The following is a 24,813-nucleotide window of genomic DNA, read 5'->3' as shown; positions in this document are numbered from 1 at the left end:
TGTCAGACCTACTGGGATTTTCCAGCATTTCCTGTTTGTTCCAGCATCTGCAGTATTTCACTTTTACATGGGACTTTTGTGAAAGAGAAGTTGTCTTGTTTTGTCACAGCTCTGCAGACAGTTTCTGTTTAAATGTGCTACACCTGTTTGGACCACCATCCTGTTACTCATTTGTGACTAACCAAAGCTATTGCAATGAAGAGTAGTGTCCTCAGAGCTCAGGAAAACCCAGTTTGCAATTACCATAACTATCAGTTGCGAACACAGTTTTAGAATTTGAATCATTTTAGGGGACATGATTTTGCATGTTTTAATATTTCCTTAACAACTGGCACAACATCACGTCATCAAAATACTCTGCTCTGCTTCACAGGAGTTGAATGTGCTCACCTACTTTCACACATTTTGAATAGTTTCAACATCTGGACTTTGACAATTCTATTAGTGGTCCATTTGGCTAGTGCAGGACCTGAATGTTGTTGAAAAAAGACATGCGGTGGAATTTTCCTATCTCGCCTGCCAATGGAATCATAGCAGGCGGGACAGGACCACACAAAGGACCGTTGACCTCAGGCGGGACTTTCCAGTTTGGGTGTGGGCACAGCCAGAAAATCCTGCCCATTTTGTCAAAGCTTTTCATCTTGCACTCATCAGGACAACTTGCAAGAATACTAAGTGTGAAGGGAGTAACAATTTATACTTTATGAGAAGAGAGTGCTGATTGGCTGGCAGTAGGACTCTGATTGGCAGAGGCATTGCCATGGAGAATGCAGCAGTTAATTGATGACTGACAGTTAACTGCCTAGCTTTGTTTCAATTCAAATTAGAGAGGTGTACTCATGAGTAGTCAACTCATTGCCCTGCATCATTTCCCAGGGCAATGTCGTGACCAGAGTCTAATGACTTCAATCAGGCCATTGAGATTGGCCTATTGGAATATGAACTCCTTGATTAAGGAGCCAATTGATGGGCCATTGAGGGAGCCTTTTACTTGTATTTAACCAGAAGTATCAGTTCCTCTGGCACCTCCAAAGGTAGACTGCTGAGTGATAGCACTCTATGTACTGCTTTTGGAATTGTAAATAAAGGGATTTTGGTGTAGGGACTTCTGCCTCCAAAGGCTTATTACACAGAGTCAACCTGCCTGATCTGAATTTAAACAGAGCTTGGCAGTTAACTGTTAGTCATCAGTTAACTGATGTATTATTTACACCAATGCCTCTGCCAATCAAAGCCCACTTGCCAACCAATCAGCACTCTCTTCTGATGAAGTAAGTTGTTGTTCCCTTTACAATTGGTCTGCTCAAGAATTGTCCTGATGAGTGCAAGATGAGAAGCTTTGACAATATGTCTTTTTTTCAGCAATACTCAATTCTATTGGGGTGGCACAAAAGTATCACATCAAAGGAGCAATCTAATTGAGTTTAGTCTTGTCACATGAAAAATATATGATCAGATCGATTGTCATTAAACTCTTCATGAGTTTATCCTGTTCAATGAAGGCGTATTATCAAACAATACCCAGCACAATCTGATCAACAATTTGGGTAAGAAAACCATTTCCTGTTGTTAAAAATATGAATTTCCTGATGGTATTGGTTAGACAATGTAGCTGGCCAGTTGGCTGGCTAAAACAATAGTCACAATATCAAGAATTCCATCGCAGTTACATGGAAATTAAAACCTTGAAGACAGATGCAACTGATGTAGTGAGTTTTACAATATCTCTAATAATCATTTTAAGAAAATGATTAATTACTCCCCCATTGAGTTTAAAAATAATTCCTTGTGCTGTATTTACAAATATTCCAATTGATTTATTATAATTGATCGGATTAAATGAAGAAGGGTTGGTGGAGACTCATGCGTTATATAAGGACCAGAAAGGACTTGTTAGACACATAGGAGCAGGAGGAGGCCATTTGGTCCTTTGAGCCTGCCCAACCATTCATTATGATCATGGCTGACAATCCAACTCAATAGTCTAATCCCACTTTTCCCCATAACTTTTGATCCCATTCATCTGAAGTGCTGTATCCCGCCGCCTCTTGAATATATTCAATGTTTTGGCATCAACTATAGACTTGTTGGATCAAATGGGCTTGTTCTGCGTTGCGTTACGGATGACTCAGGGAGTCTGAGTTGTTGTGGCAACATGTATTTTTTCAGTTATGGATGGTGAAGGCTCCAACTTTCTTTCCATCGTTTCTCCTGTTCTTACCGCCTGCCATCGGTGTTGGGTGTTGGATGGATTTGCAGATTGATTATTTGACTTGTTTGGCCAATTTGAGGACCCACCTTCCTCAGCCATCAGGTCCTGGAGCAGAACCTGTAGCCGGGACTGGCTCAGGGGAAGGACATCACCCACTCCTCCACAAGATCCTCTCCTTGAGCTGTAAATACTGTGTAATATGTTGTAATTTAGTGGAGTAAAGGTTGATTATGACTTTCGCATCATTGGGTGGAACATGTATTGGCAAAGAACATTTTCGGTTATGAAATTCTCCAATTACTCTAGTCACTGAGGCAGATGTTGCTCTACACAACAGAAATACCAACACCACTCGCTTACGTCCCATGGGTTGACTTGTCACATGAAATAGCCAGTGCTGCCTCTCCTCAGTGACCAGACATATCATTAAGTGGTGATCTTTGCAGCTCATTTAGCCAGAAAGGGATCCGCAAACAAATGAACCTGTCCACGTTTCCTTTTAGTAGATTTACAAAGAACAATGAACAAAGAAGATTTCAGCACAGGAACAGGCCCTTCGGCCCTCCAAGCCTGCACCGACCATGCTGCCTGTCTGAACTAAAACCCCTTACCCTTCCGGGGACCATATCCCTCTATTCTCATCCCATTCATGTATTTGTCAAGACGCCCCTTAAAATTCACTATCATATGTGCTTCCACTACCTCCCCCAGCAGTGAATTCCAGATAGCCACCATCCTCTATAAAAAACTTGCCTCCCAGTAGCTACTGTACTTGTTGAAAGACAAATAGCCCAAGTTTATTAATGTCACAGCAATGAAGTTGCTGTGAAAATCTCCTAGTAACCATACTCCAACGCCTGTTCGGGTACACTGAGGGAAAAGTTAGTATGGCCAGTGAACCTAACCAGTGCATCTTTCTGACTGTGGGAGGAAACTGGAGCACCCAGAGGAAACTCACGCAGACACGGGGAGAAGGTGCAGACTCTGCACAGATGGTGACTCAAATCCAGTACCTGGCACTTTGAGGCAGCAGTGTAACTGCTATGCCACCGTGCCGTGCGTATTGACTTAATAATTAAGATTACAGAATCATAGAAAAGGTATTATCACAGCTTTTACTTATTGTAATTTAACAAATTTATTTTGTAGTTTACATGAACTTTTGGAATGTCCAAGTTGCATTCCAATGTGTGCAGTTTAAAACATGAAAATGCCCAGAAAGCAGTTTTAAAGGGTCTATGTTGTTCAGGTTATTCCATAGCCCTAGGATTTTGAACGAAAGTGATGGCACTTAGCTAAAATTAATTGATTGTAGTTTATTTTCATTCCAAACGCCCCTATCTCTGGTTGATTAGACTTAATTCTTTTCACTTGTGAATTATCTGGCTGGCTATTTTTGTTCTGATCTGGTTGCCTCCTCCTGGCCACCTGTGACTATTGGTAAATGAGATGTTTTTTCAAATTTAATTTACAGGATGTGGGCGACGCTGGCTCAGCCAGCATTTATTGCCCACCCTTACTTGCCATCGAGTAGGTGGTTCTTCAGAGGTTTTTTTTTACAGTGTCCTCTCAATTTAAATACAGAATCCACACTTATTCTGAGATTATGGGGTCATTAAGTCAACCCCAACCCCAGCCTCATTGCTCAGTCATTCAGACACAAGCCAAACTCAACCATCAAGGAGGATTGATACATTTGTGAAATGGAAGCATAGATTTGCCACTTATTTGCTTCTACTATCGTCTTTGACTACATTAACCTGCAGAACACACGCACATACACACACACACATGCACACACACACACACGCATGCACACACACGCCCCCACCGTAAAATATAATGCTTGAGTCAACATCCATTCAAAAAGTCTGATGTGTCAAAAACAAATGGACAAATGGCCAACACTCATTATCAACATAGAATCATAGAATCCATATAGTGCAGAAGGATGTCATTTGGCCCATCGAGTCTGTACCGACAACAATCCCACCCAGGGCCTATCCCCGTAACCTCACATATATACCCTGCTGGTCCCGCTAACATTAAGGGGTAATTTAGAATGTTCGGGCAACCTAACCCGCACATCTTTGGAGTGTGGGAGGGAACCGGGGCATCCAGAAGAAACCCATGCCGACACAGGGAGAACATGCCAACTCCACATTGACGGTGAGCCAAGGCTGGAATTGAAATCGGGTCCCTGGCATTGTGAAGCAGCAGTGCTAACCACTGTGCCGCCCGTATAAATGAGGCTTTGCAAATTTTCAATCCCATTGTAAAGACATGGAAGTATTGAGAATGTTGGCATTTCTACACTCAGCACTGTGCTCATAAGAACTTACACACAAACATACAAGTTAGGAGCAGGAGTAGGCCATTCAGCCCCTCGAGCCTGCACTGCCACGGCTGATCTGATTGTGGCCTCAATTCCATTGTCTTTGAACCCTGATAAACTTTGACTCTTTTGTCAGTCAAGAACCTACTAACCTCTTCCTGGGTAAAAAAGATCATTGACCCAACTCCGTTGTCCTTGGGGGAAGAGAGTTCCAAAGATTCAAGAACTTTTGAGAGGCGATTTCCTTTAATCTCTGCCTTAAGTGGGAGATGATGTGGGTATGCCGGCGTTGGACTGGGGTAAACACAGTAAAAAGTCTGACAACACCAGGTTTTAGTCCAACCTATTTTGGACTAAAACCTGGATAGGTTGGACTAAAACCTGGTGTTGTCAGACTACTTAAGTGGGAGACCCATCATCTTTAAACACTTACCTCCTAATTCTAATCTCTCTCACAAGGGGAGACACCCTTTCAGCATTAACCCTGTCATGACCCCTCAGGATCTTCTATGTTTCAGTAAGATAACTTGGCAATCTTCTAATCTCCAATGGATACAGGTGCAAGCAGCCTATTCTTCCTTTCCTGACACGATATCACTCCCAACCCTAATCGCCAGTTGAAGGAATCCTCTCCCAAATGCTTCTAATGTATTTATCTTTCTTCATCCAGGAATCTTTTTCCCTGGTGTGCATCCAGTTCATGATTGCAGTCTGACAGAAGCGTAATCAAGTTGTGTTTCCTTGCTGCCATCATTGCCAATAGGAACAGAGAATGTGCCACATCCTGCCTCACTCTGAGCGAGTAAATAACTCCCTACAAGTGAGGCTGACCAGATAATTCACAAAGTGGCAAAGTCAGCCTCATAAACCTCGTTGATTTAAGTTGCTGCGGATCAGTATTAACTCCAGCCCTGACATTCTCATAGAATCCCTGTAGTGCACAGGAGGCCTTTCATCGAGCCTGCACCGACTCTCTGACAAAGATCTTACCCAGGCCCTCTGCCCCATCACCCCGTACATTTTGCATGGCCAATCCATCTCACCTACCCATCCTAGGACATTCGGGGAATTTAAGCATGGCCAATCCACCAGAAACTGGAGCACTGGGAGGAAGCCCCCGCACGCACAGGGAGAATGTGCAAACTCCGCACCGATAATCACCGGAGACCAGAACTGAATCAGGGATCCTGGAGCTGTGAGGCAGCAGTGCTAACCACTGTGCTATCATACTGCCCTTAGAAGGAGGCTGTTTGGTCCATTGAGTCTGTACCGACTCTGACAGAGCGTCCCATCCAGGTTCTGTTCCCGTGTAATCCCATGTATTTACCCTAACCCTAATTCCCCTAATCTACACATTTTAGGATATATTATGGGACAAATAAGCATGGTCAATCCTACCTAAACTGCACATCTTTGGGTGGAAATGGAGCACCCGGAGGAAACCCATGCAGACACGGGGACGACATGCAGATTCCACACAAACAGTGACCCAGGCTGGGAATTGAACCCGGGTCCCTGGTGCTGTGAGGCAGCAGTGCTAACCACTGTGCCACCATGTGACTTGTATCTTTATCAATGAGAGAAAATATAGGCCGATGGCATCACAAGGCTCTCAAATTTAGAATAAATTTATAAAATACACTATTCTTTTTTCACATTGTCCTCGAACAGGCACCGGAGTGTGGTGACTAGGGAATTTTCACAGTAACTTCACTTAGTTGTGACACTAACAAATTAATAAACAGGACATGCTTCAATTATTGGTGGGAAAAAAATAACATTTTGGAAGACAAGTGTTACTGTGAATAAACTTTCCGACGTAGTTCTGAGTTTTGATATACTGAACATGTATACCTTGGGTTTCATCTCTGATGATATCATTCAAAAACACAGCGTGGGTTTCCAAATGTACACTGACGACACCAGTCAACTCTGTCTAACCCTCCCACCCTATAAGTTCTCAGACTGATTGTTCAACATGCGGGACCAGATAGGCAGAAATTACAAATAAATAAATATTGGGAAGAGTGGAGCCCTTCGCCTCACGCTGCCACAAATTGTGCTCACTGACCAGCCACTCCATCCATCTCCCCCTGGCAGCTACCTGAAGCTGGACCAGACTGTTCAGTTCACAATGAGTTCCAGTGAATGAGAACTGATCACTAAGATTGCCCATGTCCACCTTGTAACATCAGCTGGCTCAGCACATCTGCTGTTGGCACTGCCATCCATGCGTTTGTGATTTCCAAAGTCAATGGGCAAATGTAGATTGATTTTGGAAAGCCAGCATGGATTTGTTAAGGGAAAAACCATGTTTAATTCACTTGATTGAGATTTTTGATGAGATAATGGAGAGAGTTGATGTACATGGTCCTGGTGGTGTGGTGTGCATGGAATTCCAGAAGACATTTGATAAAGTGACATATGACAGGCTTGTCAGCAAAGTTGAAGCTCATGGAATAAAAGGGAAATAGCATGGATTTGACATTGGCTGAGTGACAAGAGGCAGAGAGTAGTGGTGAACACCTGTTTTTCAGACAAGAGGAAGGTGGGGCTCCCTGACTGTCATTATGAGAATTACTGCATTTCTTGATCTATGTTAATGACCTAGATTTGGGAGTGCAGGTACAATTTCAAGATATGCAGATGACAAAAAATTTGCAAGTGTTTTGAAGTGCGAGGAGTATAGTGCTAGACATCAAGAAGTCATAGTCAGGCTGGTGGAATTAATTGAGAGAGGTGTGTGAGATACTTTGGTAGATAGCTTGAGGAAAGGCAATATAACATACAGGATACAATTCCAAAGGAGGTGGGTGGCTCGGTGACACAGCAGTTAGCGCTGCAGCATTACAGCGCCAAGGACCTAGATTCGATTTCAGCCTTGGGTCATTGTCTGTGTAGAGTATGCATGTTCTCCCTGTGTCTGCGTGGGTTTCCTTCCACACTCCAAAGGTGTGCCGGTTAGGTGAATTGGCCATGCTAAATTGCACCTTTGTGTCCCAAGATGTGCGGGTTAAGAGGGTTAGCAAAGTAAATGTACGGGGTTACAGGGATAGGGTGGGGTTGGTAAGCTGCTCTGTCAGAGAGTTGGTGCAGATTTGATGGACTGAATGATTTCCTTCTGCACTGTCAGGATTCTATGAGGTGTGGGACAGTGGATTTTTGGAATATGTGTAAAAATCATTGAAGGTGGTCGGACCGATTGAGAAACTGATTAGGAAGGAATACAGGACTTATATAATTCCTACAGTCCAGAAGATGGCCATTCAGCCTCTAGTCTGCATCGACCACAATCCCACCCAGGCCCTATCCCCATAATCCCACATATTGACCCCGCTAATTCCCTGGCACTGGGGTCAATTTAGCATGGTCAACCATCCCAACCTGCTCATCTTTGGACCGTGGGACGAAACCAGAGCATCCAGAGGAAATCCATCCAGACACAGGGAGAACGTGCAAACTCTGCACAGGCAGTGACCAAAGCTGGGGTCAAGCCCAGGTCTCAGGGTTCAACAAAAAAGCAGCCAGCATAATCAAGGACTCCACGCACCCTCTTTTACCTTCTTCTGTCACGAAAAAGATACAAATATCTGAGGTCGCGTACCAACCGACTCAAGAAGAGCTTCTTCCCTGCTGCCATCAGACTTTTGAATGGACTTACCTTATGTTAAGCTGATTTCTCTCTGCCACCTAGCTAGGGTAGCACGGTGGCACAGTGGTTAGGGCTGCTGCGCCACAGACACAGGTTTGATTCCCTGCTTGGATCACTGTCTGTGCGGAGTCTGCACATTCTCCCTGTTTCTACATGGGTTTCCTCCAGGTGCTCCGGTTTCCTCCCACAGTCCAAAAGACATGCTGGTTAGGTGGATTGGCCATGTTAATTTCTCCCTTAGTGTACCCAAACAGGCACTGGAATGTGGGTGACTCAGGGGTTTTCACAGTAAATTCATTACAGTGTTCATGTTAACCTATTTGTGACTAACAAATAAATCAATAATAAAATGACTATAACACTATATTCTGCACCCTCTCCTTTCCTTTTTCCTATGTACTCGATGAACCGTATGCTTTGTCTGCATAGCACGCAAGAAACAATACTTTTCACTGTGTCCCAATACATCTGACATAATAATAAGTCAAATCAAAAATGTCAGCCATGGTATGAAGAATAATGTCATTTTTAAAAATGCTATCTGATCTTTAAAGAATTCAGAGCCTTGAAACTGGTTGCTGCATTGGTAAAATAAAGGAATGAACGGTGTTTTTTGTCAAGTTTGTGCTCGCTGAGATTTTGGCTGCGCTGCCTAATGGAGAGTGCGAGTCAGTGGATGCCTGAGTGTCAGAGTGTGGGAGTGAACTGGTTGTCAGTGTTGCATAAGTGATACCACGTGAGTCATGCTAGGGCATTGTATTTCTATTTTTGCAGCAAGACTGAAGAGCGCAGAACCTTGGATTTTATTAAAGTTAGCAAGCTTTTCTTTTTGGTTTTAAGCATCCCCGTATCCGAGAAGAGAATGCTTCTCAGAGTACCGAGCTTCACTTTATAATTCAGGTTCCAAGAACAGTTAGATAACAATAAAAGTCATCAGGTTTCTTTAACATCTTCAATTCTATCTAAAAGCAATGAGAGAAAAATGCATTGTAGTGAAAGTGCACGGTGATAATAATTCTGCTTGTCAGGCTTCTGCTTTTAAAGATCAGCAATTTTGTTAATGCGAGCTGTCGGTACTTTATTGCATTAATGTACGGTATTGTTTGCCTTCACCTTCAGTCGACATCAGGTCGTCCATTTATGTGTCCATGCTGCTTAAACATATTCCTTTCCTGGTGTTTCAACCCCTCCTTGTACCATCGCATAGAAGGTGCAGCACAGAAATAGGCCACTCAATCCACCTGACCTCTACTGGGGTTTTAACTCCACACAAAGCTCCCCTCCACTGTAGTTACCTTTTCCCATCCTGTGCATCCCCCCTCCTCAATTATCCTGCTTTTCCTGTCTCCACAGTATACGCACAGAGTCCAAGCATTAATTCTCTGCTTTAGTACTCGAGGTGGCGCAATGCTAACAATGGGTAGCAACGCTGCTCACAATGCCAGGGATCCCAGTTCAATTCCCAGCTTAGGTCACTGTCTGCATGGGATATGTACGTTCTCCCTGTGTCTGCGTGGGTTTCCTCCAGGTGCTCCAATTTCCTCCCACAGTCTCAAAGACATGCTGGTTAGATGCATTGGCCATGCTAAATTCTCCCTCTGTGTACATGAATAGGTGCTGGAATGTGTTGACTATGGGATTTTTCACAGTACCTTCATTGCAGTGTTAATGTAAGCCTACTTACATTGTGATACCAATAAAACTAAAATAAAAATACTCCATTTGTCACGGATTTCTACATTCCCAGACATCCTTCTTGAATGCGTAAAGAAATTCTTGCTTAAATCTCTATTTGTTGCAGGTGTTCCGTCTGACCTGAAAGAAAAACTAACCAGACAGGAAGTGGTCCAAATTACATTGGCAATCTGGTTGGTATATCTGCCTCATGAACACGCACCCCCCCCACCCCCCACCCCGGTGAAGGTATGTTGTCTGCCTAGTTGTGGTTGATGGAGCAAAGACTTTTAGAATTAATACGCACTAAAGCTTTGCTTCCAATAACATAATGAGATAGCTTCCATCCAGTCCCCTGTTCCCAACAGCTCAGCATGTCTGGGCCACTTTGGCAGATGGAATAGTCAAGCTTCATAGCCCGTGCTCCTATGGGTAGTGAGACTTTGGTGAAAGCCAGAGGACTGAATACATGCTGCATGGTTCCAGATGTTTTAAAGTTTAGTTTATTTATTAGCGTCACAACTAAGCTTCCATTAACACTGCAGTGAAGTTACTGTGAAAATCCCCTAGTCTCCACACACTGCACCTGTTCGGTTACACTGAAGGAGAATTTAGCAGGGCCAACGCACCTAACAAGCACATCTTTCAGACTGTGGGAGGAAACCGGAACATCTGAAGGAAACCAACACAGACTCGAAGAGAATGTGCAGATTCTGCACAGACAGCAACCCAAGCCAGGAATCGAACCCTAATGTTATGAGGCAGAAGTGCTAACCAATGTGCCACTGTGCTGTGCATAAATGTCCCCCTCTCCCTTGGGACAACTACAACAAAGAGACTCTAAAGTGACACAAAAATGTGAAGGGGATGCTGCTATTTTCCTGTGTTTGATATTTTTTAGCAGCACAAGTCACATTTTTTGTCTTGCTTGGCTATTTAGTTGAGTGCCACAAAACCTTAGGGCTATGTAAAGATTAAATGAAAGAATCTCATTCATTTGCACAATTGGAGCTTTCAATGTGAAGTGATTTCAGTCCTCACATTGAGAATGTATCCACCAATGGAAAAAGTGCAGAATATTTCTAAACATTATGCCTGAAAATTCAAACAGATGCAAACTGTGGATCAAGAAATACAAAAGGCAATTGTTGGGCTGCATATCATCTGTAGACCACAATTTAGTCTTTCATTCTCCGGATGTAATGTGCCTTACGTCAGTAAACACAATGTTTTGCAATTAGTTAGCACAGTAGGCAATACTTTGGTGTCAGATACCTCATTTTCTCAGTGGCGTGGCAAGAAGCTGGTTAGAATCTGGAGATTTCTTTGTGGGAAGTTCTGTCTTAGACTCAGGCTGCCAAAGAAGGGCTAGATTTTCTGGGGAAAATTGATAAATAGTCATCACGGATTCCCTACCTCCTGTTGACCACATTGAGGCTGGCATCTGCAGAACCTTGGAAAGATGTCACTTAATTGTACTTTGTGAAATAAAATGCAATGTGGTGTGGGGACTGAAAAGGGAATGGGTTAATGGGGCAAATCACACTGCTTTTACAATACTAACTGTGAAATGCCATTTGCCATCTGTTCAATATTTTAAACAGCATTTGCATTGGTAAAGTTAATATATGTGATTTACTGCTAATAAAGTAACCAATGGACCAAGGTATATATGAGGCCAGACTGAACCCCATTTTTTCTATTTTCCTATTTTTTTCTATTTTTGGATAAGCGTGAGGAAAGGATGTTTTACTCCAGAAGTAAATCCATTGACAAATTGGAGATCTTTTTATCACAACAAGCTCTATTCATTCTACAGTTTAAGTATAACAAAATTAACCAGATTAACATGAAACTAAACAAGTCTAATTTCTAACTTATCACTATTCTAATCCAGTTCCAAACAAGCAACATACTTCTTACTGACTCAAACCCCACTTTGAATACAGTTAGCAATCACAAATATACTTGCTATAATGAGTGTAGACAGCCTTGGAGTTTTCAGAGAGATATACAGCTTTCAGAAGCCTTCAGAACTCTCCCAACCTCAGCCAGAACAGCCCTTTTTTCAAAAGACTATTTCTTTCTTTTACAGATCCTGGACTGCACATAAACCACAACATCACATGACCCTATCAATCACTCTAATCTGAAATCCCAGGGAATTTAAGTAAACAGAAGTCCATTAATTCTACTTAACATAGCCACTTACAAGATTAAAATGACTAATTATCCTGCTTTCCCCAACATCTAACCTGTATTCCTTCCAGACAAACTGACTACCTTTAGAAAAAAGCTTAACTTTAAAACATTCTCCTGAAACTCACATAAATACACAATAGGTATACATATCATTTGCACACTTTCATCACACCAGTGGTTGGTCCTTTATTCCACAAAAAGATAATGCTGAAAGGTAAGGGAATAAGTCAGAATTTTAAAGATTTTGGAGGGCTAAATTTGACGACGCTCAAAAAATGGGTGCTGGAATGCAATGTGTTTACCCCAATCCAATGCCCGCATCTCCACATTATGATAAGTGACAGCAGGAAGGTAAGGTTTTAATTTGATTTGATTTGATTTATTATTATCACATGTATTAGTATACAGTGAAAAGTATTGTTTGTTGCACACGATCAGACAAAACATACCATTCATAAAATACATATGGGAGAAGGAAATGAGAGAGTGCAGAATGTAGAGTTATAGTCATAGCTAGGGTGTAGAGGAAATTAACTTAATACAAGGATGCAAGGTAACTTAATGACAGCAGCAAGGAAGAAACTGTTCTTGAGTTGATTGGTGCATGACCTCAGACTTTTGTATCTTTTTCCTGATGGAAGAAGGTGGAAGAGAGAATGTCCGGGGTGCATGGGGTCCTTAATTATGTTGGCTGCTTTGCTGAGGCAGCGGGAAATGTAGATAGAGTCAATGGATGGGAGGCTGGTTTGCGTGATGGATTGAGCTACATTCACAACCTGTTGTAGTTTCTTGTGGTCTTGGGCAGAGCAGGAGCCATACCAAACTGTGATACAACCAGAAGGAATGATTTCTATGTGCATCTGTAAAAGCTGGTGAGAGTCATAGCTGACATGCCAAATTTTCTTAGTTTTCTGAGAAAATAGAGATGTTGGTGGGCTTTCTTAATTATAGTGACGGTATGGGGGGACCAGGTCAGATTGTTGGTGATCTGGACACCTAAAAACTTGAAGATCTTGACCCTTTCTACTTCAACCCCTTTGATGTAGACAAGAGCATGTTCTCCTTTACACTTCCTGAAGTCGATGACAAACTCTTTCGTTTTTTTGACATTGAGGGAGAGATTATTGTTGCTGCACCAGTTCACCAGGTTCTCTATCTCATTCCTGTACTCTGTCTTGTCATTGTTTGAGATCCAACCCACAACAGTGTCATCAGCAAACTTTTAAATCAAGTGGGAGGGGAATTTGGTCACACAGTCATAGGTGTATGAGGAGTATAGCCTGGGGTTGAGAACACAGCCTTGTGGGGCTCCAGTGTTGAGGATGATTGTGGAGGAGGTGTGGTTGCCTATCCTTACTGATTGTGGTCTGTGAGTTAGAAAGTTCAGGAACCAGTCACAGAGGGAGGAGCTGAAGCTCCTTGGACACCTGCCCCTCCCCCTGAACCTGTCTTCATGACTGACCCTTCAACGAAGGGGAACAGCTGCTTCTTATACACTCTGTCCGTATCTCTCATCTTGTGCGGCTCCATCAGGTCACCCCTCAGTCTTCTCTACTCCAACTAAAAGAACTCAAGCCTACACAACCTCTCTTCGTTTATTCTAGAAAAGTTGCCAACTGATGGGTTGGTAATGGTGTTGGGCTGTAAGAATGTTTATTTTCTTCCTTGCAGAGTCGGGGCATCACCTATATTTGGAATAATGTTTTCATCATCAGCTTTAGTGGATGATTACTTGCATCCTGTGGGCCTGGTACCAGTAAGAAATCTTTACTCCCCAACTTGTCATCATCCTGTTCAATTAATCTGAGCGTATATTTTAATCTTTCTGCTCATTAGGGTGTTATTGTGAGTGAGTGCAGATCATTAGTTAACGTAGTCCTGGTATTCAATAAAGGAATGATCACAAGGGGGGGAAATGCCTGTAAATAAGATGCTACTATTACTGAACACAATTATTCTACAAGGTAGTCTCTGGTTCAGATCAGATTCTCTCTCCAATTCTTAAGATGCTGGCCATTGCTAAGGTATACCTTTTCATTATTGATTTGCGCCCTTGGGTGTTAGAATGTAACCGGTGATAACCTTGTATCTGTTGTAGTGTGATCAATAATAACAAGCTGTAAGCGCCAGCTGACCCATTAAACCGTGTAACCAATGACAGAATGATATGATGATCAGATGACTCATTAGAAATTAGCACATGTTGGGAATTGTGGAGAGCTTGGAATGGCCCAGGGCAAGGCCTCAAATGTTGGAGTAATGAAGTTTCTTTATTTTCTTTGATTTATAAGTTGGAATAAGTTTTGTTATATTTTCGTTGTCTACACTGGAAGAATTCCTTCTGGATGAACATTGGTTATTGAGTAGGAGCAGATTATTTGAGATCAGAGGGCATCACATGGTCACACCTCCTCGGCACCACTGATCCCCTTCACTATCACTGATCCCCTGACTGAGATTAGTCAATTCGGCATTAACCAAGGAATCAATTTTGAGACTTCCTGGACTTTATTTCTACTTGGATGGCGAGGGGCGCCTTCCCAGAATTCAGCTAATGGTTGATTATGGAGAGTGGAACATTGAATAAAATTAAAAGATTTTCTTTGGACAGAGATTAGCGAGGGAGTGAATTCAGAAATGCGAAGTAGTACATTGGTAAAATATAAGGCTCTTCCGGGTCACGAAATACAAATGCAAAAAGCTAAAACAACAAATATCCTCCTTCTCTTTTTCTGCTTGGGAGCAAGGACAAACAATGATGGTAAACTGCCCCATGTGATGACCTGTAATGTTGTTTATTGTCCTGTACTGCTGTGGGCGTGTTAAAAAAAATTAGTTGCTATTAGGGAAAGACTGGAATGTTCCATTAGTGGCACAAGTGCTCCAAATGGTCCACTTTTTAATAAAACTGTGCCTATTCAGAACCACTTGGCTAATTCGATTGAGTCGCAAAGCTCACAGTTTGGAATGAAAATGCAAATTTAGTTTATTTTCCTCTTGAAATTTCAATTTCATTTTTTTTTTGGTTGTTCTGAATAATATGCTCTGTAGTGGTGTAGGCCACAGCATGTTGCTTGGATGGCTGCTCTTTATTGCCATGGTAACCTTTACCAACTGCCATTTTGTTTCCCCCCCCCCCCCCCTTCATTTGGATGACACTCCATCCAGCTAGCCCCAGTGCTAAACACAGGCGTGGCACTTTCAGTCCAACTACAACCACGATGAATCTCCGCAATCTTTCCACGTTCCTAGATACTGCACCTCAGTGAAAAGCAGCCAAGGCTTGCTGCTGGAAAATTCAAAAGAACGGCAATTTTGTAAAGCACTTTACATCCTCAAGTATTGTGGCTGCACAAAAAAGCAAGCTGCTATGGCAACCAGAACTATTGTCAAGGTGCCACTTAGGATGCATTTTGTTCAGGATTAAATCTGCAAGTGTATGCTAGTTTACATTTATAGACCATAGAATATGAAGGTAGTTATCTCATCACTGGTGCTGACAATCAACGTGCAGATAAAATTGTTTTCGCACACCGTTTTGGAACACATGAATGCTATCAATATAATGACTGGACAGCGAATGTTTTTCAGGTACCAAGACATAATGGGAATTCCCATGTGACTGTAAGATAGCATTTAAAAATACAAGCATATTACAAATAATTTCTAAGTCTTAGTTATATAACATTGGTTTGAACAATGCCTGATTGTCACCATATTTTCTCTAACGCTTGGCATCAAATCCAAATGTATGCCATACTTAATTCTTAGCAGTGCAGGAGCTGCTTTGTAATCACAAGTTTAAGCTTGTGATCTTTCTCTTACCCATTTGGAGTACTGCGTAAAATTCTGGTCACCCTGCGATAGGAAGGATAGAGGTTTACAGCATGGAAACAGGCCCTTCAGCCCAACTTATCCATTTGCCCAGTTTTTACCACTGAGCTGGTCCAAATTGCTCAAATTGTTATCAAATTGGAAAGGGTTTAAAGTCACAGGTAGATAGGTTTCTGATAGACAAGGGAATTAAGGGTTATGGGGAGAAAGCGGGAAAGTGGAACTGACCCACTTCAGATCAGCCATGATCTTATTGAATGGCGGGGCAGGCTCGAGGGGCTAGATGGCCTGCTCCTGCTCCTATTTCTTATGTTCTTGTGTTAAAGAGGATTTACAAGGATGTTACCGGGACTGGAAGGCTTGAATTATAAGGAGAGGCTGGGACTTCTTTCCCTGGAACATACGAGGATGAGGGGTGACCTTGTGGTGGTTTATAAAAATATGAGGGCCATAGATAAGGTCAATAGCCAAGGTCTTTTCCCCAGGGTAGGGGAGCTCAAAACTAGAAGGCATAGATTGAAGGTGAGAGGGGAAAGATTTAAAAGGGACCCATGGGGCAACTTGTTAACACAGAGGATGGTGTGTATATGGAATGAGCCATCAGAGGAGGTGGTAGAGGCAGGTACAATTACAACATTTATAAGACATTTGGACAGGTACATGGCTGGAAACGGTTTAGAGGGATATGGGCCTAATGCAGGCAAATGGGACTAGTTCAGTTTAGGAAACCTGGTCAGCACGGATGGGTTGGGCCAAAGGGCCTGTTTCCGTGCTACAAATCTCCATGACTCGGCTTTCTACTCCTTGTCCCTTCACCTTCTGAGATCACAGGGCTAATGCTTCCCTGGGTAGCAATAGCACCTTGTCCAAATGACCAGTCTTATGAGCAAACCTAGACAGTAAATATCTGTTAGCTAATCAACAGTTGGGAATCACACCCAACCTTGATCCTTTTGGGGCACTTTTCATAAGCATCCATCCTTTCTACAGGATTGAAGCTGTACTGAACTTGAATGCGAACGTATTGATTAACACGCTCACATCTCCTTTCTCCATGAGATTTTTTAATTAAATCAGCCCACTTAAAATAAATCACTTTGCAAAAATAGAATATATAGGAGTGTTTTAACTAAACACTATAAGCACCACTCAACAGAATTCAAACCCTTTAGGTTCTGAATACTCCCTAAAATTCTTGGCCAGGATTTTCCAATGTCGGATGCTCCACCACCGCTGCCAACGAGAACGGAGAATTTGGCACTCTGACAAATCTCACTGCAGCGGGACTGGAGAATCCTGGCCGCAGACAAGGTCAGAGAATTCTACACCTTGACTACTTTTTTGTTGCTTGTTCAGTGTTATCCACACAAAAAATATTTTTTTTTATCAACAGTTGTTCCTTTCCTTTCAATAATGATCAAGTTATTTAGAAATGGGACCAAGATTGCTAATGTTGAACCTGTAGAATTCTCTACCACAGAACATTGTAGATGGCAAGTCAAGGAATATATTTAAGAAGGAAATAGATTTCTTGACACTATAGGTATCAAGGGGTATGGGGAGAGAGCGGGGATGGCATTGTGATAGAGGGTCAGCATTGAATGGCAGAGGACAGTTGAAGGGCCGAATGGCCTACTCCTACTGCTATTTTCTACGTGGCTTTGTATCTATCGAGAATCTTTGAAACAGAAAGGCAGGACGAATTTGAGATATTTTAACTTGACGTTTATTTATTTTGTCACAAGTAGGCTTACATTAACACTGCGATGAAGTTCCTGCGAAAACACTGACGGGGAACTTAGCATGGCTGATGCAACTAACCAGTACAACTGTCAGGCTGTGGGAGGAAACTGGAGCACCCGGAGGAAACCCACGCAGACACGGGGAGAATGTGCAGATTCTGCACATACAGTGATCCAAGTTGGGAATTGAACCTGGGTCCCTGACGCTGTGGGGCAGCAGTGCTAATCATCGCCACCACATTTGTATTTCACATTCTTGTAAGATCTGTAAAATGATAGTATTTGAGTGAAAATGAGTCATTTTTCAGTAAAATGTTTACCCAGGAAAGGTAAATGTCTTTTGGGGAAATATTTGTTAGTGCTCATGTAATCAACTTTTCTCTTTAATCAGACAAATGGTGCACGCCTACAATATACCTGATGAAGTTATTGGATAACGTTGTTACGTAGCAATTTCATAGGGTAGATTTTGCACATTGGTTTCATGGCACATGTAGGTACAGGTTCGGAGCCACAACTGCCACAGAAGCTCAGTGATGTCCCCTGATTTGACCAGGTCAAAGGAGGAGCAAGAACTTGCCTGAATATGGAGAGGGTTTTGCAGTATTGGATTGGGCCCTTGGCGATTTTTAAAAGCCTCCATTGGCTGAGGAAAGTGTTCACAGATGAATGTAGCAATTTGTAGTGTTAAAAAGTTAAAAGTTAAAGTTTATTCATTAGTCTCAAGTAAGGCTTATATTAGCTATGAAATGAAGTTAATGTGAAAATCCCCTAGTCGCCACACTTTGGCGCCTGTTTGGGTATACTGAGGGAGAATTTAGCATGGCCAATGCACCTAACCAGCACATCTTTCAGACTGTGGGAGGAAACCGGAACACCTGGAGGAAAGCCACACAGGGAGAACGTGCAAACCCCACAAAGACAATGACCCAATTTGGGAATCGAACCTGCGTCCCTGGCGCTGTGAGGCAGCAGTGCTAACCACTGTGCTGGCCAGCAGTACACAATGATGCCCACTTTAGAAAATTCTATTTATTTTGTTTTACCTATTTAAATTCCACCTTAACATCTAAAAATAATAAAGGCTATTACCTGAACCTATCACCTGATGAAGGGGCAGTGCTCTGAAAGCTCATGCTACCAAATAAACCTGTTGGACTTTAACATGGTGTTGTGAGACCTCTTACTATGCCCACCCCAGTCCAACACCGGCATCTCCACATCAAGGCTATTAGTGTGTTGGTTGTGGCGAGACGCTGACACTCTCGAAGACTCCCGCGAAAGAATTCTTTTTCATGAATGTTGGGAAGAGTTATAAGTCATTCCAACTGGCGGATATCACAAACACATTGGCCCCCATTTGTTACCAATCTAACCATAGGGGACGGCTGAAGTTTTCTGCAGCTGGTAGGCAGATGTGTAAGCTTATAAGCTGCCGGGGGCTTGTTCATTTTTCGGTCAAATAAGGCCAGTGTCTGCAGCAAATACACAAGTGGGCTTAGTCTCTTGTCTGTTATATGGTTAACTGAATGCCGTCTATAGTCTCTGACTATCAGTGAACTTGTCAGGCCACAGTTATATTTTCCAGGGAGGACACAATATTAGTGGTGATATGTATTGTCTTGAACTGGCCTGATGTTAACATCTGGCGGAAGTCATGCAGGTGGTGGCTGAGGTGATGCAGAGTGTGGCCCTGGAATTTAACACATCTGCATGGGATCGTCAGTGTCCAACTCAAGCCTCAACCCAGTGAGAAGTTTTAGCTCTTTGCCACAGGAGATCAGCATTGAGATCCCGAGGGAATGGTTTCTGGTGGTCAGATATATTCTTAAGAGGGATGAGAGGGAAGCACAGATCAATGTAGGCCCAAGGTTTCAATACACAGCACAGTGCCATAGTAGTTAGCACTTTTGCTTCACTGCACCAGGGACTTGGGGAAGGCAATGGCCTAGCAGAATTATTGCTGCTCAGCTAATGTTCCAGAGATCTTGTTTCGAATCCCACCATGGCAGATGGTGGAATTTGAATTCAATAAAAAAATCTGGAATTAAGAATCTACTGATGATTATGAAACCATTGCTAATTGTTGGAAAACACCATCTGGTTCTTTAGGGAAGGAAATCTGCTGTCCAAGCCCCGTCTGGCCTACATGTGACTCCAGAGCCACAGCAATGTGGCTGACTCTCAACTGCCCTCAGACAACTAAGGATGGGCAATAAATGCCAGCCCATGTCTCACAAATGAATAACGAAAAATTCTAGGCTCGGGTGACTGTCTGTTTGAAATTTGCACGTCCTCCCTGTGTCTGAGTGGGTTTCTTCTGGGTACTTCAGTTTCCTCCCACAATTGAAAGATGTGCAGATTAAATGGATACTAAATTGCCTCTTAGTATCTGGGGGTTTAGCAGGGTAAATATGTGTGGTTACAGGGATACAGCCTGGGCGGGATTGTTATCGGTGCAGGCTCACTGGGCTGAATAGCCTCTTTCTGCTCTGTAGGGATTCAATGATTCGATGGAACTCACAGCAATGTTTCTGTCCCTCCTGAACCAAAAGAAGATTTAAAAAGTGATTTAATTTTCTGGGTTTCTTCCGGCTCTGGGTCCATTTGCTGAACATGGTTTATAACTTCTGGCATTGGCCAAAACACAATGACTTGTAGTTAAAATTGTACCATGGTCCCTAATTGCAACACAAGACCCAAACATTAGTACCTTCACATGGTCTTCACACGGCTGTGACAGGTACATCTGCTATCTCAGAAACCTAGCTGCACAAAATGGTGGCAAAAGGAACTCATCGGGAATCCAGTGGGAATCGCTCTTCCGTTACGTTAACCACCAACTCATTCCAATCAGGCCAGCTAGGGTCAAATTCAAAGTTTCAGTATCAGTGACTGATACATACCCTCCAATCTCATTCAGACATCATCATCCAATCCCACTCACACATCATCCAATCTCACTCACACAATCACAACTACAAGTCTCACTCACACCTATTACTTTCACAGTATTAGTAATTAGAAATATATAATGAAGAAAAGCTCAAATATGGTTCCATTTGTTCAGCTTAATATTCATTCATGGGACATAGGCCTTAGTTGCCCAAGGGCAGTTGTGAGTCAACCACATTGCTTTGGCTCTCCAATCACATGTAGGCCAGACCTGGTAAGGACAGCAGATTTCCTTCCCTTAAGAACATTAGTGAACCAGACAGGTTTTTCAGACAATTGGCAATGGTTTCATAGTCATTAATAGATTCTTAATTCCAAATTCTTTTTTAATTGAATTCAAATTCCACCAAGTGCCATGGTAGGATTTGAACCCAAGTTCCCAGAAGATAATCTGAGTTGTTGGAGCAATAGTCTAGTGATAATACCACTGGGTCATCACTTCTCTAGCTGAAGGGAAGTACCTTATCTCTGCCAAAGAAGTCAAAGGTCACAACAGCGTAGCTGTCAATGATAAATATCTTTTAAGCAATTGTAGCGTCCCAGTATAAGTTGTTGTTGTGTATCCTTCAAAATTATTGCCGAAAAGCCTTTAAAGTGTGCTCAGTAGAGCTTCAGAATTAACTGTGCAAAAGAAGTGGTGCTCTGGGGCTGCACAGAGGTTGCTAAGCATGAGGAAAGTGAGAGCTAGAACTAGTTTTGGTTTCTGCATCAAACAATTTGACTCAAGAGAAAGAAATGACGCATGCTGAGTCTAGGAATCTTTTTCCTCTTTTTTCCGCGGTGGTTGAATGTACTTTCGTTCCGTGGGATTGTATTTTAGCTGCAAAGACGCTTTGGTGCACATTTTAAGAATTAACTGTATCTTAAGTGATTCTGAATCGGTTTTCTGTAACTGGGACCGGCCACACATTCTTGTCAAATCAGCCACTATAATGTGGATGGAATAAATAGCTGCAGTTTGTGGCAAGAACAACCTAACCACCAAAGCTACTGTTGCAACAGACAGAATGTGCTTTTGAACCAGAATGTGAATCCAGCTCTATTGTTCAAGATCTGAAAGGCTGTGCATGAAATGAGAAGGTTTACTCTTGTGTTTGAAACAAAGATAATTTCTACGTTCCAATGGCCAAAATGTATGCCATCATCAGCTTAGTTGTTAAAGTTCAGAGTGTGCATGATGTAGATCTCTTCGGTCAAACATTATTGATCCCTCCTCTCAAAGAGCGAGATATTTCAAAGCAGTGTACGCTATTCAGAAGGCTCATTTGGAGATGTGACATTTCAGCTCTGCATGTGTGAGACTGGGCAGTGCATTACCCCCACAAATAGGCAGCAATCGGAGCTTCTGTGCGTCTCAACTTCCAAAGGCAGCCTGGCCCCAGGACTTCTGAGGGGAGATCTGATGTGTAGGTGCACAGCAGGAAAGCTTTCATCTTTAAAGCTATCGTGTATTTATCGGTCAGTCATTTTGTTTCTCCTTAACCCTTTGCTCTTAGCAAATGAAGCTCTTCAAAGTATAATCCCCTGAAGGTTCAAGTGGCAGAGCGGTTTCATAGGAACATTGAAGATAGGAGCAAGAGTAGGTCTTTCGGCCCTTCGAGACTGATCTGTCCCTCAGTATGATCATGGCTGATCATCCAATTCAATAGCCTGATCCCACTTTCCCACCATATTCTTAGATTCCTTTTGCCCCTAGAGCTACAACAAACTCCTTCCTGATAACATGCAATGTTTTGGCCTCAATGCTTTCTGTGGTGGTGAATTCCACCGGCTTGCAAGAACATATTCTCTTCATCTTACTCTTAAAAGGTTTACCCCTTATCCTTAAACTATGACACCTTGCTCTGGACTCTGCCATCATTGGGAGCATCCTTCTTGCATTTACCCTGTCTGGCCCTGATAGAATTTATAGATTTTGAAGAGATTGCTCTCATTCTTCTGAAATCCAGCGAATATCATCGTAACCAACTCAATCTTCTCATACATCAGTTCTGCCATACCAGGAACCAGGAACCTTGGCTGCACACCCTCAATAGCAAGAACATCCTTCCTCAGAAACGGAAACCAAAATTGTGCACAATACTCCAGGTGTGGCACCACCGAGGCCCTGTATAATTAATTGCGACAGGACATCCCGCTTCCTATACTCGAATCCTTTCACTATGGAGGCCAACATACCATTTACTTTCTTTATTGCCTGCTGCACCTGCATGCTTACTGGTGCACAAGGATATCCAGGTGTCATTGTACATTCTCCTTTCTCAATTCATAGCCATTCAGATAATAATCTGCCCTCCTGTTTTTGGTATTAAAGTGGATAATCTCACATTTATCCACATGATGCTGCATTTGCCTATTCACTTAGCTTGTTCAAATCATACTGACGCTTTCCTGTGTCCTCCTCAAAGTTCATCCTTATTGTCCCAAGGTGTGCAGGTTAGCAGGATTAGTGAGGTACACAGGGCCTGGGTGAGATACCCTGTTGGAGAGTCGATGCAGACTTTAGGGGCTGAATGGCCTTCTGCACTGTAGGGATTCTATTATTCTATTCAAGTGCTGGAGGAAATTGCGTTTGATCTTGGGCTCCACGTTGAACAAGCTGTTTGAGAGAACATACGAAGGGCCTGAGATAGAGAAAGAGAGAGAAATGCTGGAGAGGTAGCACTTTCTGAAAACTGCCTTCACCACTCTTACAAAACTAACTGCAAAAATCACAGCGCAACATTTTGCAAATCGTAGAAAAAGAATCTTGCAGATCTGCAGAATGCTAGTGATAGTATCTTTTTATCTGTTTTACATATTTGAAACTACGAAACTGAAACTATAGGAGTTAGTTATGCAGAGAACTTGCAAGCTGCAGAGAGGGAAACAGTGCTATCACGAGCTTGCTGTTGTATAAAGCATCAGCCTGACCTCAGGACCATAAACTGAAGGTAAAAAGAAGAAAATACATAAACATCCTCAAGAGATCTTTTAAGCCCCAAAGGTTTAAGGCACCATTGAGACCCGCACTCTCCTGTGAATCCAATGTTCAAGGCCCAATGAGTATAGTTGTGAAGTTTCGGCAAAGTGGCAGGAGGGAAAAGAACCAACCCAGGTGCCAGAAATGAGAATGCTACACCCAGCTCTGATGTCCCTGCAAAGTTCTCCTCACTTACATCTTGGGGCCAAAATTGGGAGAGCTATCCCACAAACCAGTTAAGCAAAAGCCAGACATAGTCAACAAATCATACTTTAAGCCAATGATCCAGACTCCGCGAGTATATCCTGTCCCATCGGCAGGACAGAGCCAGGAGTGGTGTACAGTCAGGAGGGAGTTGCCCTGGGAGTTTTCAGCATTGCTTCTGGACCCCATAAGGTCTTCTGCAACCAGGTCAAACATGGCCAAGAAGAGTTCTATCCTCTCTGAGCTGATGGATCAGTGCTCCTGCATATTGAACACCATTTGGAAGAGGCACAGAGGGTAGCACGGGCACAGAATGTATTCTGATCGGGAATCTTCAATGCTTATCACCCACTGTGGCTTGGTAACACCACTGAGTGAGCTGGTCCAATCGTGGGGGGCATATATGTCAGCTTGGACCTATGGTAGGTAGTGAGAGAACCAACAAGAGGGAAACACTTCCTTGACCTCACAGTCACCAATGTTCCTGTCACAGATACATTGTACATGACTGTATTGGTAGAAGTGACCACTGCACAGTCCCTGTGAAGAGACCCTCTCTATCCCACCTCGATTCAGACAAGAAATAGCAGATCCATCCTGAGCACGAATGAGATGCTGTATGGCCACCAATATTGGCACAATTGTAGCCAACCACAATCTGTTATTTTAGGACCCAGCATATCCCCTCATTCTGCCACTATCATCTCCCACAGTCTGAAAGCATTGGTGTGCTAAATTCTCTCTCAGTGTACCCGAACAGGCTCAGAGTGTGGTGGCTAGAGGATTTTCACAGTATTGCAGTATTAATGTAAGCCTACTTGTGGCAATAAATAAACTTCAACCTTTAACCATCCTGGCTCAATGTCTGCACCTTTAAGACTTGAATAGCAGATTAGCTGTAAAGACTCACATTCTAATCAGTATTCTGTAAATTGTGTGTGCCTTTATATGCCCTGTTTGTGAGCAGAACTCTCCACTCACCTGACGAAGGAACAGCGTTCCGAAAGTGAGTAGCATTTACTACCAAATAGACCTGTTGGA

General features: G+C 42.7%; 1 protein-coding gene across 1 annotated transcript in view; it reads right to left on the bottom strand.

The window, feature by feature from the left end:
- Positions 1 to 24,813, bottom strand: part of LOC145352797 (RAS guanyl-releasing protein 1-like) — an 89,492-nt gene that overhangs the window by 42,248 nt on the left and 22,431 nt on the right. The gene's annotated exons all lie outside the window — the stretch shown is intronic.

This window comes from Carcharhinus amblyrhynchos, chromosome 14 (genome assembly GCF_965287045.1).
Source record: "Carcharhinus amblyrhynchos chromosome 14, sCarAmb.v2.hapA, whole genome shotgun sequence".
Lineage (NCBI taxonomy): Eukaryota > Metazoa > Chordata > Chondrichthyes > Carcharhiniformes > Carcharhinidae > Carcharhinus > Carcharhinus amblyrhynchos.
Note: the sequence above shows the minus strand (reverse complement) of the source record. Positions and strands in the feature narration are given on the sequence as shown.